This window comes from Arachis ipaensis, chromosome B9 (genome assembly GCF_059453495.1).
Source record: "Arachis ipaensis isolate K30076 ecotype BB chromosome B9, ASM5945349v1, whole genome shotgun sequence".
Taxonomy (NCBI): Eukaryota; Viridiplantae; Streptophyta; class Magnoliopsida; order Fabales; family Fabaceae; genus Arachis; species Arachis ipaensis.
Window position 1 is genome coordinate 121600863 of NC_142444.1, and position 18023 is coordinate 121618885.

Here is an 18023-nt window from a genome sequence, read left to right on the forward strand (position 1 = left end):
CTTGCTTCATACCAACAATCTCCGTGGGATTCGACCCAGTGCACTTGCTGGTCAGTTACACGGAGTTGTGAACCGTGGTCTTGGCATCATGTTTTTGGCGCCATTTCCAGGGAAAGAAAGAGCAATGAATTTTACATAATTAAAGTGTAATCACGATTCCGCGTACCAATCCTATTCCAACATGAGTGAGAACCGACAGATGATTAGCCGTGCGATGACAGCGCATTTGGACCATTTTTACTGAGAGGACGGACGGTAGCCATTGACAATGGTGATCCCCCAACATACAGCTTGCCATAGAAAGGAGTATGAATGATTGAATGAAGGCAGTAAAAAAGCAGAAATTCAGAAGGAGCAAGGCATCTCCATACGCTTATCTGATATTCTCACCAATGAATTACATAAGTATCTCTATCTTATTTTCTGTTTTAATTACATTTTAATTATCAAAACCTCATAGCCATTTGAATCCGCCTGACTGAGATTTACAAGGATGACCATAGCTTGCTTCAAGCCGACAATCTCCGTGGGATCGACCCTTACTCACGTAAGGTTTATTACTTGGACGACCCAGTGCACTTGCTGGTTAGTTGTGCGGAGTTGTGAAAAATAATTGAGATATGATCGTGCGTACCAAGTTGTTAGCGCCGTTGAGATCACAATTTCGTGCACCACACCTTCACACCACAAGCATATAGTTAGGGACACTGTTCCTTTGGAGTGCTTAGGCCAAGATTTTGTTTCTTTTAGGCCCTCCTAACCATTGATGCTCAAAGCCTTGGATCCTTTTACCCTTGTCTTTTGGTTTAAAGAGTTATTGGCTTTTTGCTCATGCCTTTTGGTTTAAAGAGCTATTGGCTTTTTCTATTTTTATTTCTTTCTCTGCTATATAATTTTTTTTCTCGCATGGTTTTCACATATATTTCTTTTTTGCTGCTTTTTCTTACTTCAAGAATCAATTTTTGGATTTTTCATATTACCAATAATACTTCTCCTTTTTCATCATTCTTTCAAGAGTCAACATTCTTAATTCCAATTTCAAATATGCACTGTTTATTCATACATTAAGAAAACAAAAGCAATGCCACAACATCAAGATAATTGAAATATTCTTAAGATAAACTCCAAATTCATCCATCTTAATTTTATTTTTCAAATAAAATTTTATTTTAAGCAAGGTGAGAGATATATGAAACATTTTACAACTTTAAGACATAGATAGAGATGATCATGCAATGAAAACACGAGAACATACAACAAAACATATTGGAAAATAGAAAAATGACATAAAAGCAAGGGGTTATGGAACGGGACCACCTTAATGATGGCGACTACCACTTCCACTAGAGAATCCAATAGAGCACTTGATGTCTTCAATGTCACTCTCTTGTCTCTGTTGTTCTTCCCTCAAAGCTCTTTGATCTTCTCTAATTTCATTGAGGATAGTGGAATGCTCTTGATGCTCCATCCTCAGCTGATTCATGTTAGAGCTTAATTCTCCCACAGAAGTATGCCATTGATTCCAATAGCTTTGAGGAGAAAAATACATCCCTTGAGGCATCTCATGGATCTTATATTGAGGCGGTTCTACATGCTCATGTTGTGGTTCATGTGCCGGCTCTCTAGTATCCTCCATCCTTCTTTTAGTGATGGGCTTGTCCTCTTCAATTGGAATGTCACCTTCTATAATAATCCCAGCTAAATTGAATAGGTGACAGATAAAGTGAGGGAAAGCTAACCTTGCTTGGGTGGAGGGCTTGTCTGCCACTTTGTACAACTCCTGAGGTATCACCTCATGTACTTCTACCTCCTCTCCGAGCATGATGCAATGGATCATGATGGCTCGGTCTATGGTCACTTCGGACCGGTTGCTAGTAGGGATGATAGAGCGTTGGATGAATTTCAACCATCATCTAGCTCTGGGCTTGAGGCCAGGCCTTCTTAGTTGGATAGGCTTGCCTTAGGAATCCCTTTTCCACTGTGCTCCTTCCACATAGATGTTTGAGAGCACTTGATCCAGCCTTTGATCGAAATTGACTCTTCTAGTGTAAGGATGTGAGTCTCCTTGTATCAAAGTCAAGTTGAATGCCAACCTCACACTTTTCGGGTTAAAATCTAAGATTCTTCCTCAGACCATGGTGCTCTAATTTTTAGGATGTGGGTTCACACTAATGTCATGGTTTTTCGTGACTCATGCATTAGCATAGAACTCTTACACTATTAAGATCCCAACCTCCCTGATGGGATTGGTTAAGACTTTCCAACCTCTTCTCCGAATTTCATGTCGGATCTCTGGATACTCATTCTTCTTAAGCTTAAAAGGGACCTCAGGGATCACCTTTTTCTTTGCCACTACTTCATAGAAGTGGTCTTGGTGGGCTTTGGTGATGAATCTCTCCATCTTCCAAGATTTAGAGGTGGTGGCTACTGCCTTTCTTTTCCTCTTTCTAGAGGGTTCTCCGACCTTGGGTGCCATAAGTGGGAATGGAAAGCAAAGAGCAAGGCTTTTCCAACACCAAACTTAAAACTTTGCTCATGCTCGAGCAAAAATAAACAAAAGAGAAGAATGGAATAGAAGAAGAAGAAAATAGATGGAGATGGAGACAGAAGAGCAATTTGACCAAGTGAGGGCTAAAGGTGTATGAGTAGTGTGTGGGATAAGTGAAATGAGGGGCTATTTATAGGGGAGATGGTTAGGGTTTTGAATGAATGGGGGGAAATATGGGTGGAAAATTTTGAATTTCCGTGGGTAGGGGTTGGTGGGAGTTATGATGGTTCGGGGAAGAGGTATGGATGTGATTGGTTGAGGGTTTATAGGGTAGAGTGTATGGAGAAGCGTGAAAAGAAGAGAGAAGAAGGTGGGAAGTGAAGATGCTGTGAGACCTATTGATCCTGAGAGGCTAGGGAATTCAAATTCCCTGCCCTCCTTATGGGCGTTGAACACCCAGCTTATGCTCCACAGCTGGCGTTCAATGCCAGCTTGCTACTCCACTCAGGGCGTTGAACGCCCAAGAGGGACCTCCTTCCTGGCGTTCAATGCCAGGTCTTCTGCCTCTGTTGGGCGTTGAATGCCCAGCCTCTGCTCCAAGGCTGGCGTTCTATGCCAGTAATGTTACCCTTTGTGAGCATTGAACGCCCACTCTGCCTTCCTTGTTTGGCGTTCAATGCCAGCAAGATACTTATTCTAAAGTGTTCTGTTTCCATCTCTAAAAGTTTATGTCTCTATTCTGACTAATGCACATGATCATGAACCTAAAGAAAATAATTAAGAAAAACAAATTCAAAGAAAAACATAAATAATAATTATGGTTGGGTTGCCTTCCAACAAGATCTCCTTTAACGTCACTAGCTTGACGGTTAGCTCCTTACGGAGATAGATATGGGCTCAGAATCTCGCCCTTCTTCCTGTCTTCTCATGAATGAGCTCAACATGCTCTACAGACAGGATACGACTCATTGTATGTGATATGACTGGTTTCTTGGTGAAGACAACTCTCACGCTAGGTGAGAGGCCTTTTGTGGGGATCATTTTGTCCCTCCAGCCTTTGAGTACTTTCTTCTTAGTACCTTTGGTCTCAGTGCTTATTGATGGCTGCCTGATGAGCGGATAATTTATACCCTTTTTGGCACTATTTTTGCATAGTTTTTAGTATGTTTTATTTACTTTTTATTATATTTTTACTAGTTTTTATGCAAAAATCAAATTTCTGGACTTTACTATGAGTTTGTGTATTTTTCTATAATTTCAGGTATTTTCTGGCTGAAATTGAGGGACTTGAGCAAAAATCTGATTCAGAGGCTGAAAAAGGACTGCAAATGCTGTTGGATTCTAACCCTCCCACACTCGAAGTGGATTTTCTAGAGCTACAGAAACCCAATTGGCGTGCTCTTAATTGCGTTGGAAAGTAGACATCTTGGGCTTTCCAGCAATATATAATAGTTTATACTTTACCCGAGATTTGATGGCCCAAACTGGCATTAAACGACAGCAAAAAACTTTCTGGTGTAAAACGCCAGAACTAGCACAATTCTTGGCGTTAAACGCCCATTTTGGCACCCAGGGTGGCGTTTAACGCCAACTTTAGGCATATGCACGTGAAAGCTTGGAAGCTCAGCCCAAACACTCACCAAGTAGGTCCCAGAAGTGGATTTCTGCACTATCTGCACTTAGTTACTCATTTTCTGAAAAGCCTAAGTTAGTAGTTAGTATAAAAACTACTTTTAGAGATTCATTAGAGAACATTGTGACATTTTTTTACATTTCATATTGTATCTTCTACGGCATGAGTCTCTAAACCCATAGGTGGGGGTGAGGAGCTCTACTGTATTTCAATGGATTAATGCAATTACTACTGTTTTCTATTCAATCACGCTTGATTCTATTCTAAGATACTCACTCGTACTTCAATATAGAGAATCTGATGATCCATGACACTCATCATTATTCTCATCATTAGCCGTGCGGTAGCTGTACTTGGTATTTGTCATCCGAGACGAGAAATCTGACAGTTGATTAGCCGTGCAGGGATCGTACCTGGTATTTTTCATCTGAGAGGATCATACAGCTTGCCATTGAAGGATGCCATGCGTGTTTGGAGAAGAAGACAGAGGCATAACAAGCTCCTGCATGTCATTTATTATGCTAGCCGTGTTTTAAATGACGCGCAGAAGAATTACTTAACCACAGAAAAGGAGTTGCTTACAGTGGTTTATGCCATTGACAAGTTTAGATCTTATTTAGTAGGATCAAAAGTGATTGTGTATACTGACCATGCTGCTCTAAAATATCTCCTCACAAAGCAGGATTCAAAACCCAGACTCATAAGATGGGTGTTGCTTCTGCAAGAGTTTGATATAGAAATAAGAGACAGAAAAGGGACAGAGAACCAAGTAGCAGATCACCCGTCCCAGATAAAACCAATAGCAGGAGCGTCGACCCTACCTCCTACTGAGATCTCTGAAACCTTTTCGGATGAGCAACTCTTTGCCATTCATGAAGTGCCATGGTTTGCAGACATTACAAACTATAAAGCTGTGAGATTCATACCTAAGGAGTACAGTAAGCAGCAAACAAAAAAATTAGTTTCTGTTGCAAAGTACTACCTGTAGGATAAACCATATCTCTTTAAGAGGTGTGCAGACAGAGTAATCCATAGATGTGTGCCTAGAGAAGAGGCACAGAAGATCTTATCGTATTGCCATGGATTATAATATGGAGGATATTTCGGAGGTGAGCGAACAGCCACCAAGGTTCTCCAATGTGACTTCTACTGGCCTACTCTCTATAAGGACTCCCGAGAATTTGTATGTAACTGTGACAGTTGCCAGAGAGCTGGTAATCTGCCTCACGGTTATGCCATGCCTCAGCAAGAAATCTTAGAGATTGAGTTGTTTGATGTATGGGGTATTGACTTCATGGGCCTTTCCCACCATCGTATTCAAACACTTATATTCTGTTGGCAGTAGACTATGTATCTAAATGGGTGGAGGCAATTGCAACACCCACTAATGATACTAAAACAGTGATGAAGTTCCTCCAGAAGCATATTTTCAGCAGGTTCGGTGTCCCTAGGATACTGATCAGTGATGGAGGCACTCATTTCTGCAATAAACAGCTTGACTGTGTTCTGGTCTGATATGGAATTAACCATAAAGTGGCTACTCCATATCATCCACAGATAAAAGGGCAGGCTGAAGTCTCGAATAGAGAACTAAAACGAATCCTGGAAAGGATTGTAAGTACCCATAGAAGGGATTGGGCAAGAAGTCTGGATGATGCTCTATGGGCATACAGAACAGCATTCAAAACTCCTATAGGGACCTTTCCATACCAGCTTGTGTATGGAAAAGACTGTCATATGCCAGTGGAACTGGAACACAAGGCCTACTGGGCAACCAGGTTTCTAAACCTTGATGATAAGATAGCTGGAGAGAAAAGATTACTCCAGTTAAATGAGCTGGAGGAATTCAGACTCAATGCTTTCAAAAATGTCAAAATCTATAAAGAGAAAGCAAAAAGATGGCATGATAAAAGGCTCTCATCTAGAGTCTTTGAGACAGGACAGAAGGTCCTACTGTTTAACTCTAGGCTCAGATTGTTCCCTGGGAAATTGAAATCCTGGTGGAGGGGACCATATGTGATTACAAGTGTGTCACCATATGGTTATGTAGAGCTTCAAGATATTGATTCTGACAAAATGTTCTTTGTTAATGGACAGAGAATCAAACATTATCTTGAAGGTGATGTTGAGCAAGAATGCTCAAAACTGAGACTAAATTAAAAAGCTCAGTAAAAGTCCAGCTCAAGACAGTAAAGAAGCGCTTACTGGGAGGCAACCCAACCATTATAAAAAATTAGATGTTTATAACAATTATATAAGTTTATTTAATTTTGTTCCTAATGTTGGCTAATGCATTTCAGTGAATAAGTCAGGAAAATGGAGGTTCAAGAAATAAAACAAAGAAATCACAGAGAAAAGGAGCTCACTGGCGTCAAAATGCCAGTAAAGAGGCAATTTGGGTGTTAAATGCCAGTGGTGCACGAAATTACAATCACACTTTTGTAACTCCGCACAACTAACCAGCAAGTGCACTGGGTCGTCCAAGTAATACCTTACGTGAGTAAGGGTCGATCCCACGGAGATTGTCGGCTTGAAGCAAGCTATGGTTATCTTGTAACTCTTAGTCAGGATATCAGTAATTCTCAGATTTAATTGTAAAAAATAAAAGAACATGAAATAAATACTTGTTATGCAGTAATGAAGAACAGGTTGAGGCTTTAGAGATGCTTTGTCTTCTGAACCTCTGCTTTCCTACTGTCTTCTTCTTCATGCACACAAGACTCCTTCCATGGCAAGCTTTATGTTGGGCATCACCGTTATCAATGGCTACATCCCGTCCTCTCAGTGAAAATGTCCCAAATGCGCTGTCACCGCACAGCTAATCATCTGTCGGTTCTCGATCATGTCGGAATAGGATCCATTGATCCTTTTGCGTCTGTCACTACGCCCAACACTCGCGAGTTTGAAGCTCGTCACAGTCATCCCTTCCCAGATCCTACTCAGAATACCACAGACAAGGTTTAGACGTTCCGGATCTCAGGAATGACCGCCAATGATTCTAGCTTATACTACGAAGACTCTGATTTGAATCATGAGGCTAAGAGATATGCATTCAATCTAAGGTAGAACGGAGGTGGTTGTCAGGCACGCATTCATAGGTGAGAATGATGATGAGTGTCACGGATCATCACATTCATCAAGTTGAAGTGCGAAAGAATATCTTAGAATTGAAGCAAGCGTAATAGAATGGAAAACAGTAGTAATTGCATTAATTCATGAAGAACAGCAGAGCTCCTCACCCCCAACAATGGAGTTTAGAGACTCATGCCATAGAGAACACAACAAGAAACATGTAAAGTGTCATGAGGTACAATATGAATCACTGAAAGTAGTATTTATTGTAAACTAGTGACCTAGGGTTACAGAAATGAGTAAGCTAGGGTGTTTATTGTAAAATTCCACTTCCGAGGCCCACTTGGTGTGTGCTTGGGCTGAGCATTGAAGCTTTCATGTGTAGAGACATTTCTTGGAGTTAAACGCCAGCTTTTATGCCAGTTTGGGCGTTTAACTCCAGCTTTTGTGCCAGTTCTGGAGTTAAACGCTAGAATTCTTGAGCTGACTTGGAACGCCTGTTTGGGCCATCAAATATCAGGCAAAGTATGGATTATTATACATTTCTGGAAAGCCCAGGATGTCTACTTTCCAACGCAATTGAGAGCGCGACAATTGGGGTTTTGTAGCTCTAGAAAATCCACTTCGAGTGCAGAGAGGTCAGAATCCAACAGCATCTGCAGTCCTTTTTCAGCCTTTGAATCAGATTTTTGCTCAGGTCCCTCAATTTCAGCCAGAAAATACCTGAAATCACAGAAAAACACACAAACTCATAGTAAAGCCCAGAAAAGTGATTTTTATTTAAAAACTAATAAAAACATAATAAAAACTAACTAAAATATACTAAAAACATACTAAAAACAATGCCAAAAAGCGTATGAATTATCTGATCATCACAACACCAAACTTAAATTGTTGCTTGTCTCCAAGCAAATAAAAATCAAATAGGATAAAAAGAAGAGAATATACAATAAATTCCAAAAAAATCTATGAAGATCAGTATTAATTAGATGAGTGGGCCTTTTAGCTTTTTGCCTCTGAATAGTTTTGGCATCTCACTTTATCCTTTGAAGTTCAGAATGATTGGCTTCTATAGGAACTCAGAATCCAGATAGTGTTATTGATTCTCCTAGTTAAGTATGTTGATTCTTGAACACAGTTACTTTATGAGTCTCGGCCGTGACCCTAAGCACTTTGTTTTCCAGTATTACCACTGGATACATAAATGCCACAGACACATAACTGGGTGAACCTTTTCAGATTGTGACTCAGCTTTGCTAAAGTCCCTAATTAGAGGTGTCCAGAGCTCTTAAGCACACTCTTTTTTTTCTTTGGACCACGACTTTAACCGCTCAGTCTCAAGTTTTCACTTGACACCTTCACGCCACAAGCACATGGTTAGGGACAGCTTGGTTTAGCCACTTAGGCCAGGATTTTATTCCTTTAGGCCCTCCTATCCACTGATGCTCAAAGCCTTGGATCCTTTTTATCACCCTTGCCTTTTGGTTTAAAGGGGTATTGGCTTTTTCTACTTGCTTTTCTCTTTTTTTTTTCCGCATATTTTTTTTTTCATGCAAGCTTTCTATTCACTGCTTTTTCTTGCTTCAAGAATCAATTTTATGATTTTTCAGATCATCAAATAACATTTCTCCTTTTTCTTTCATTCTTTCAAGAGCCAACAATTTTAACATTCATAAACAATCAAATTCAAAAATATGCACTGTTCAAGCATTCATTCAGAGAGCAAGAGTATTGCCACCACATCAAAATAATTAAACTGTTTTAAAATTTGAAATTCATGTACTTCTTTTTCTTTTTCAGTTAAAAACACTTTTTATTTAAGAAAGGTGATGGATTCATAGAACATTCATAGCTTTAAGACATAAACTCTAATTTTATTGATTATGGAATAAAAATAATACTCAAAGATAAATATAAGAGCAGACCCATAATAATAGAAGACATAAAATTAAAAGCAGAAAAATAAATGACTCTTAAAATAGACTCTTAATAATAAAGGTTATCACAGAGTTAGGACTCAACAACCTTGATTTTGAGAAGTGGATGCTCCCTCAATCTGCGGGGTGCTTGGTCCTTCAAGGGAGAGCTTCTGGCGCTTCAGCTCCTGTAGCTCACGCCCCTGCTTCTCCTGTTCCTTCAGCAGCTTGTAGAGCATGCAGTTTTGATTCTGCTGTTCTTCCTTAAGTTGTTCTATAGCTTCTTGCAGCTTGGTAACAGATGCTTCCAGGCGGGTCCAGTAGTCAATTTCAGGAATTTCTGGGAGGAACTCCTGCGCCCTCTTTTTGATGGAGTTGTCTTGCACTTCTCCTTCCATTGACTTCTTGGTGATTGGGTGCTCAATTGGAATGAATTCATCTACTCCCATCCTCATCCCAGCATCTTTACATAGCAGAGAAATTAAGCTTGGGTAGGCCAGTTTGGCTTCAGTGGAATTCTTGTTTGCAATTGTGTAAATCTCACAAGAAATCAGATGATGAATCTCCACTTCCTTTCCAAGCATAATACAATGAATCATCACTGTTTTTTTGACAGTGACCTCAGAGCGGTTGCTAGTGGGCAATATAGAACGCTCAATAAAGTCCAGCCAGCCTCTTGCAACTGGTTTGAGATCTCCTCTCCTGAGTTGGTTTGGGACACCTTTGGAATTGGTTATCCATTTAGTTCCAGGGAGGCATATGTCCTCTAGAACTTGATCAAGCCCCTTATCTACTCTCATCATTCTCCTATTAAAGGATTCAGGATCATCTTGTAGTTGAGGCAGTTTGAAGACCTCTCTTATTTTGTCCAGATGGAAGTAAATAATTCTTCCTCTGACCATGGTTCTATAAGTATGAAAGGCGGTTCCAGTCATTCTCTGCTTATCTGTCAGCCACAGATTTGAGTAGAATTCCTGAACCATGTTTCTTCCAACCTTTGTTTCAGGATTGGCTAGAATTTCCCATCTTCTGTTTCGAATTTGCTCTTGGATCTCCGGATATTCATCTTCTTTCAGATTGAATTTAACTTCCGGGATCACTGACCTCAGACCCATTATTTTGTAGTAATGGTCTGCATGTTCTTTGGTTAGGAACCTCTCTTGATTCCAAAGACTCTTTGGAGTATTCTCTTTCTTGCCTCTTGATTTGGTTTGTTTTCTCTTAGGTGCCATGATCTTGATGAGTCTTAGCTCGGTGATCACGGAAAAGCACACCAAACTTAGAGGTTTGCTTGCCCTCAAGCAAAAGAAAGGAAAGGGAGGAGAGAGGAAAAGAGGTAAATTCGAATGGTGTAGAGGAGGGGATGGCTGAAACTATATTTATAGGAAGAGGGGATGGCTTTCGAAAAATTTGAGAGAGATATGAAAAGATATGGAAAGAATTTGAGAAGATATTTGAGTTTTTGAAGAAGATTTGGAAAGGATTCGAAAGAATTTTGAGAAATAATTTAGAAAATTATTGAATGATGAGAATTGAGGGTGAATGGTGAAAGTTTGAAACATGTTTATGCAGAAAATTATGAGTCAAAACATGAAAATTTGAAACAAATTGAAGTTGGAAACAAAATCTCCTCCCCCTGTCTATCTAGCGTTAAACGCCCAGAATGGTATCCATTCTGGCGTTTAACGCCCAGTTGTTGGCCATTATGGGCGTTTAACGCCCAGCCAGGTACCCTGGGTGGCGTTAAACGCCAGAAACTCCTTTATCACTGGGCGTTTTGCTGAACGCCCAGAATACTGCAAATCTGGCGTTAAACGCCCAGAATGGTACCCATTCTGGCATTTAACGCCCAAAATGGTACCTTTACTGGTGTTAAACGCCCAGAATGATACCCATTCTGGCGTTTAACGCCCAAATTGCCCCTTACTGGCATTTTCTTGCCAGCAAGCTCCTTTTCTCTGCTTTTTGTACTGAATCCTTCTGTAACTCTGTGAATTCCTTCAATTTTGATGCTTAGCCTTTGATGAAAATGTATATCAAACCTCTACAAGTATTAATTAAAATAAATAACTTGCTAATGGCTGGGTTGCCTCCCAGCAAGTGCTTCTTTATTGTCTTTAGCTGGACTCTTACTGAGCTTCATTCAAGCCTCAGTTTTGAGCCTTCTTGCTCAAAATTGCTTTCAAGATAATGTTTGATTCTCTGTCCATTAACAATGAACTTTTTGTTAGAATCAATATCTTGAAGCTCAACATATCCATATGGTGACACTCCTGTTATCACATATGGTCTCCTCCACCGAGATTTTAATTTCTCAGGGAATAATCTGAGCCTAGAGTTGAATAGTAGAACTTTTTGTCCTGGCTCAAAGACTCTGGATGACAATTTCTTGTCATGCCACTTTTTTGCTTTTTCCTTATAAATATTTACATTTTCAAAAGCATTGAGTCTGAACTCTTCCAGCTCATTTAGCTGGAGCAATCTTTTCTCACTAGCTAACTTAGCATCCATGTTTAGGAATCTGGTTGCCCAGTAGGCTTTATGTTCCAGTTCCACGGGCAGATGACAAGCCTTTCCATACACAAGCTGGTATGGAGAGGTTCCTATAGGAGTCTTGAATGCTGTTCTGTATGCCCAGAGAGCATCATCCAAGTTCTTTGCCCAATCCTTTCTACGGGCAATTACAGTCTGTTCCAGGATTCTCTTTAGTTCTCTATTAGAGACTTCAGCCTGCCCATTTGTCTGTGGATGATACGGCGTTGCTACTTTGTGGCTAATTCCATATCGAACCATAGTAGAGTAAAGTTGTTTATTGCAGAAATGGGTTCCCCATCACTGATTAGTATTCTGGGAACACCAAATCTGCTGAAAATATGTTTCTGGAGGAACTTCAGCACAGTCTTGGTATCATTAGTGGGTGTGGCAATTGCTTCCACCCATTTAGATACGTAGTCTACTGCCACCAGAATGTAAGTGTTTGAGTATGATGGTGGGAAAGGACCCATGAAGTCAATACCCCATACATCAAACAACTCAATCTCTAGGATCCCTTGTTGAGGCATGGCATAACCATGAGGCAAGTTACCAGCTCTTTGGCAACTATCACAGTTACGCACAAACTCTCGGGCATCTCTGTAGAGAGTAGGCCAATAGAAGCCACATTGGAGGACTTTAGTGGCTATTCGCTCACTTCCGAAATGTCCTCCATACTGTGATCCATGGCAATGCCACAGGATCTTCTGTGCCTCCTCTCTAGGGACACATCTGCGGATCATTCCGTCAGCGCATCTCTTAAAGAGATATGGTTCATCCCATAAGTAGTACTTTGCATCTGAAATTAGTTTTTTCTTTTGCATCCTGCTGTACTCTTGGGGTATGAACCTCACAGCTTTATAATTTGCAATGTCTGCAAACCATGGTGCCTCCTGAATGGCAAAGAGTTGCTCATCCAGAAAGGTCTCAGAGATCTCAGTGGAAGGGAGGGACGCCCCAGCCACTGGTTCTAACCGGGACAGGTGATCAGCTACCTGGTTCTCTGTCCCTTTTCTGTCTCTTATTTCTATATCAAACTCTTGCAGAAGCAACACCCATCTTATGAGCCTGGGTTTTGAATCCTGCTTTGTGAGTAGATATTTAAGAGCAGCATGGTCAGTGTACACAATCACTTTTGATCCTACTAAATAGGATCTAAACTTGTCAATGGCATAAACCACTACAAGCAGCTCTTTTTCTGTGGTTGTGTAATTCTTCTGTGCGTCATTTAGAACACGACTGGCATAGTAAATGACGTGCAGAAGCTTGTTATGCCTTTGTCCCAACACTGCACCAATGGCATGGTCACTGGCATCACACATTAATTCGAATGGTAATATCCAGTCAGGTGCAGAGATGACTGGTGCTATGACCAGCTTGGCTTTCAGGGTTTCAAACGCCTGCAGACACCCTGTGTCAAACACAAATGGCGTGTCAGCAGCTAGCAGGTTGCTCAGAGGTTTTGCAATTCTTGAAAAATCCTTTATGAACCTCCTATAGAATCCTGCATGCCCCAGAAAGCTTCTGATTGCCTTAACATTGGCAGGTGGTGGTAATTTCTCAATTACCTCTACCTTGGCTTGATCCACCTCTATTCCCTTGCTTGAAATTTTATGCCCAAGGAAAATTCCTTCAGTCACCATAAAGTGACATTTTTCCCAGTTTAAGACCAGGTTAGTCTCTTGGCACCTTTTCAAGACAAGTGCTAGATGATCAAGACAGGAGCTGAATGAGTCTCCAAATACTGAGAAGTCATCCATGAAGACTTCCAGGAATTTCTCTACCATATCAGAGAAAATAGAGAGCATGCACCTCTGAAAGGTTGCAGGCCCATTGCAGAGACCAAAAGGCATTCTTCTGTAAGCAAATACTCCAGATGGACATGTGAATGATGTTTTCTCTTGGTCTTGAGGATCCACTGCAATTTGGTTGTAGCCTGAATAGCCATCCAAAAAGCAGTAGTATTCATGACCTGCTAGTCTTTCTAGCATTTGGTCTATGAATGGTAAAGGAAAATGATCCTTTCTGGTGGCTGTATTAAGCCTTCTGTAATCAATACACATTCGCCACCCTGTAACTGTTCTTGTGGGAACCAGTTCATTCTTTTCATTATGAACCACTATCATGCCTCCCTTCTTGGGGACAACTTGGATAGGACTTACCCAAGGGCTATCAAAAATAGGATAAATAATCCCAGCCTCTAGTAACTTAGTGACCTCTTTCTGCACCACTTCCTTCATGGCTGGATTTAGCCGCCTCTGTGGTTGAACCACTGGCTTAGCATCATCCTCTAATAGGATCTTGTGCATACATCTTGCTGGGCTAATGCCCTTAAGGTCACTTATGGAGCACCCAAGAGCTGTCTTGTGTGTCTTTAGCACTTGAATTAGTGCTTTCTCTTCCTGTGGATTTAAAGCAAAGCTTATGATCACTGGAAAAGTGTCACCCTCTCCCAGAAATGCATATTTCAGGGATGGTGGTAGTGGTTTGAGCTCGGGTTTAAGAGGTTTCTCCTCTTCCTGAGAGATTTTCAGAGGTTCTTTTATTTCCTCTGATTCCTCCAGATCAGGCTGAACATCTTTAAAGATGTCCTCTAGCTCTGATTCAAGACTTTCAGTAATATTGACCTCTTCCACCAGGGAGTCAATAATATCAACGCTCATACAGTCATTTGACGTGTCTGGATGCTGCATAGCTTTGACAACATTTAACTTGAACTCATCCTCATTGACTCTCAGGGTCACTTCCCCTTTTTGGACATCAATGAGAGTTCGTCTAGTTGCTAGGAAAGGTCTTCCTAGAATCAGAGTTGCACTCTTGTACTCCTCCATTTCCAGCACTACAAAGTCAGTGGGAAAGGCAAATGGCCCAACCTTGACAATCATGTCTTCAGTGATGCCTGGTGGATATTTAATGGAGCCATCAGCAAGTTGAAGACATATCCGGGTTGGTTTGACTTCTTCAGTCAACCCAAGCTTTCTGATAGTGGATGCAGGTATTAGGTTGATACTTGCTCCAAGGTCACATAGGGCTGTCTTGGTACAGGCACCCTCTAATGTGCATGGTATCATAAAGCTTCCTGGATCTTGAAGCTTCTCTAGTAAGCTTTTCAGAATGACTGCACTGCATTCTTCAGTGAGAAATACTTTTTCAGTTTCTCTCCAATCCTTCTTATGACTTAAGATCTCTTTCATGAACTTAGCATAAGAGGGTATTTGCTCAAGTGCCTTTGCAAATGGAATCTTTATTTCAAGAGTCCTGAGATAGTATGCAAAGCGGGCAAATTGTTTATCCTGTTCCGCTTGGCGGAGTTTCTGAGGATAAGGCATCTTAGCTTTATATTCTTCAACCTTAGTTGCTGCAGGTTTATTCCCTACAGAAGTGGTTGGAGAAGCCTTCTTAAAGGGGTTACTATCAGCACTTGCAGGTGTCTGATCCCTCATTGGCGTTTGAACGCCAGGGTTGGGTGCTGGATGGGCGTTTAACGCCAGCTTCCCACCCTTTTCTGGCGTTTGAATGCCAGAACTGGGCAAGGAATGGGCGTTTAACGCCAACTTTTCCCCCTTTTCTGGCGTTTGAACGCCAGAATTATTCCTCTCTGGGCTCTTGCTGTCCTCAGAGGGATTTTGGGCAGTGGTTTGGTCATCCTCTGTCATTTGTTCCTTTCTTGACTTTTTGCTACTTTGAGCTGAGTTATTCAATGTCTTCCCGCTCCTTAGTTGGACAGTTTGGCATTCTTCTGTTATCTGTTTAGATAGCTGCTGTCTTGTCTGATTCAATTGTGCTTCTATATTCTTGTTAGCATTTTTAGTGTCTTGGAGCATCTCTTTGAATTCTACTAATTGTTTTGTCATAAGGAGTAATTGCTGATTAAGTTCAACAATCTGTTCTTGAGGATTGGGATCAGTAGTTACTGCCATAGCCTTTTCTTTTATGGAGGACTCACTGTTTGAGTACAGATGTTGATTTCTAGCAACTGTATCTATGAGTTCTTGAGCCTCTTCAATTGTTTTTCTCATGTGTATAGATCTACCAGCTGAGTGGTCTAGGGACATCTGAGCTTTTTCTGTAAGCCCATAGTAGAAGATGTCTAACTGTACCCACTCTGAAAACATTTCAGAGGGGCATTTTCTTAGCATCCCTCTGTACCTCTCCCAGGAATTATAAAGGAATTCATGATCCTCTTGTTTAAAGCCTTGGATGTCCAGCCTTAGCTGTGTCATCCTTTTTGGAGGGTAAAATTGATTCAGGAATTTGTCTGATAACTGTCTCCATGTTTTTATGCTTGCTGTGGGTTGGTTATTTAACCACCTCTTAGCTTGATCTTTTACAGCAAATGGAAACAGTAATAATCTGTAGACATCCTGATCCACTTCTTTATCACGTACTGTGTCAGCAATTTGTAAGAACTATGCCAGAAACTCAGTAGGTTCTTTCTGTGGAAGACCAGAATACTGGCAATTCTGCTGCCCCATGATAATGAGCTGAGGGTTTAGCTCAAAGCTGCTTGCTTTGATGGGAGGTATACAGATGCTACTCCCATGTGTAGCTGTAATGGGGTTAGCATATGACCCCAGAGTCCTTCTGGACTGTTCACTTCCACTTATGTCCATGATGGAGAAAAGGGAATTGATATGAATTTTTTTTTTAAAAGTAACCGAAAATAATAAGTAAAATAAATAGAAACTAAAATAAAATTTCAAAAACAAAAGGAAAATAAAATAAAAGCAAATTGAAAACTGAATTAATTAATTAATTAAAAAGATTTTGAAATTAGCAATTAAAAAGATATGATTGAAAATTATTTTGAAAAAGATATGATTTAGAAGATATGATTGCAAAAATTAAAAAGATTTGATTTTTTGAAACAGATTTGAAAAGATCAATTATTGAAATTAGAATATTGACTTGACTAAAAAAATATATGATTTTGAAAATCTCTGACTAAATTAATGCAAAATTTCGAAATTTATGAGTAAAATAAGGAAACAATATTTTTTTTATTTTTGAATTTTAATGCGGGAAGAGAAAAACAACAAAATGACACTAAACTTAGAAATTTTAGATCAAAACACAGAGAACAAACAAGAAAACTTTGAATGTCAAGATGAACACCAAGAACACTTTGAAGATCAAGATGAACACCAAGAACAAATTTTTGAAAAAATTTTTAAGTAAATAAAAGCACAAAAACACCAAACTTAAAATTTTTAGAAAATAAAGCACAAATTTTCGAAAAATTAAAACAAAACACAAAGAAGACACCAAACTTAAAATATGAAACTAAACTCAAATAAAAGACTCTAAACCAACAAAAATAAATTAGTCCTAATCTAAGCAACAAGATAAACCGTCAGTTGTCCAAACTCGAACAATCCCCGGCAACGGCACCAAAAACTTGGTGCACGAAATTACAATCACACTTTTGTAACTCCGCACAACTAACCAGCAAGTGCACTGGGTCGTCCAAGTAATACCTTACGTGAGTAAGGGTCGATCCCACGGAGATTGTCGGCTTGAAGCAAGCTATGGTTATCTTGTAACTCTTAGTCAGGATATCAGTAATTCTCATATTTAATTGTAAAAAGTAAAAGAACATGAAATAAATACTTGTTATGCAGTAATGAAGAACAGGTTGAGGCTTTGGAGATGCTTTGTCTTCTGAACCTCTGCTTTCCTACTGTCTTCTTCTTCATGCATGCAAGACTCCTTCTATGGCAAGCTTTATGTTGGGCATCACCGTTGTCAATGGCTACATCCCGTCCTCTCAGTGAAAATGTTCCAAATGCGCTGTCACCGCACGGCTAATCATCTGTCGGTTCTCGATCATGTCGGAATAGGATTCATTGATCCTTTTGCGTCTGTCACTACGCCCAACACTCGCGAGTTTGAAGCTCGTCACAGTCATCCCTTCCCAGATCCTACTCAGAATACAACAGACAAGGTTTAGACGTTCCGGATCTCAGGAATGACCGCCAATGATTCTAGCTTATACCACGAAGACTCTGATTTGAATCATGAGGCTAAGAGATATGCATTTAATCTAAGGTAGAACGAAGGTGGTTGTCAGGCAGGTGTTCATCAAGTTGAAGTGCGAATGAATATCTTAGAATGGAAGCAAGCGTAATAGAATGGAAAACAGTAGTAATTGCATTAATTCATGAAGAACAGCAGAGCTCCTCACCCCCAACAATGGAGTTTAGAGACTCATGCCATAGAGAACACAACAAGAAACGTGTAAAGTGTCATGAGGTACAATATGAATCACTGAAAGTAGTATTTATAGTAAACTAGTGACCTAGGGTTACAGAAAATGAGTAAGCTAGGGTGTTTATTGTAAAATTCCACTTCCGGGGCCCACTTGGTGTGTGTTTGGGCTGAG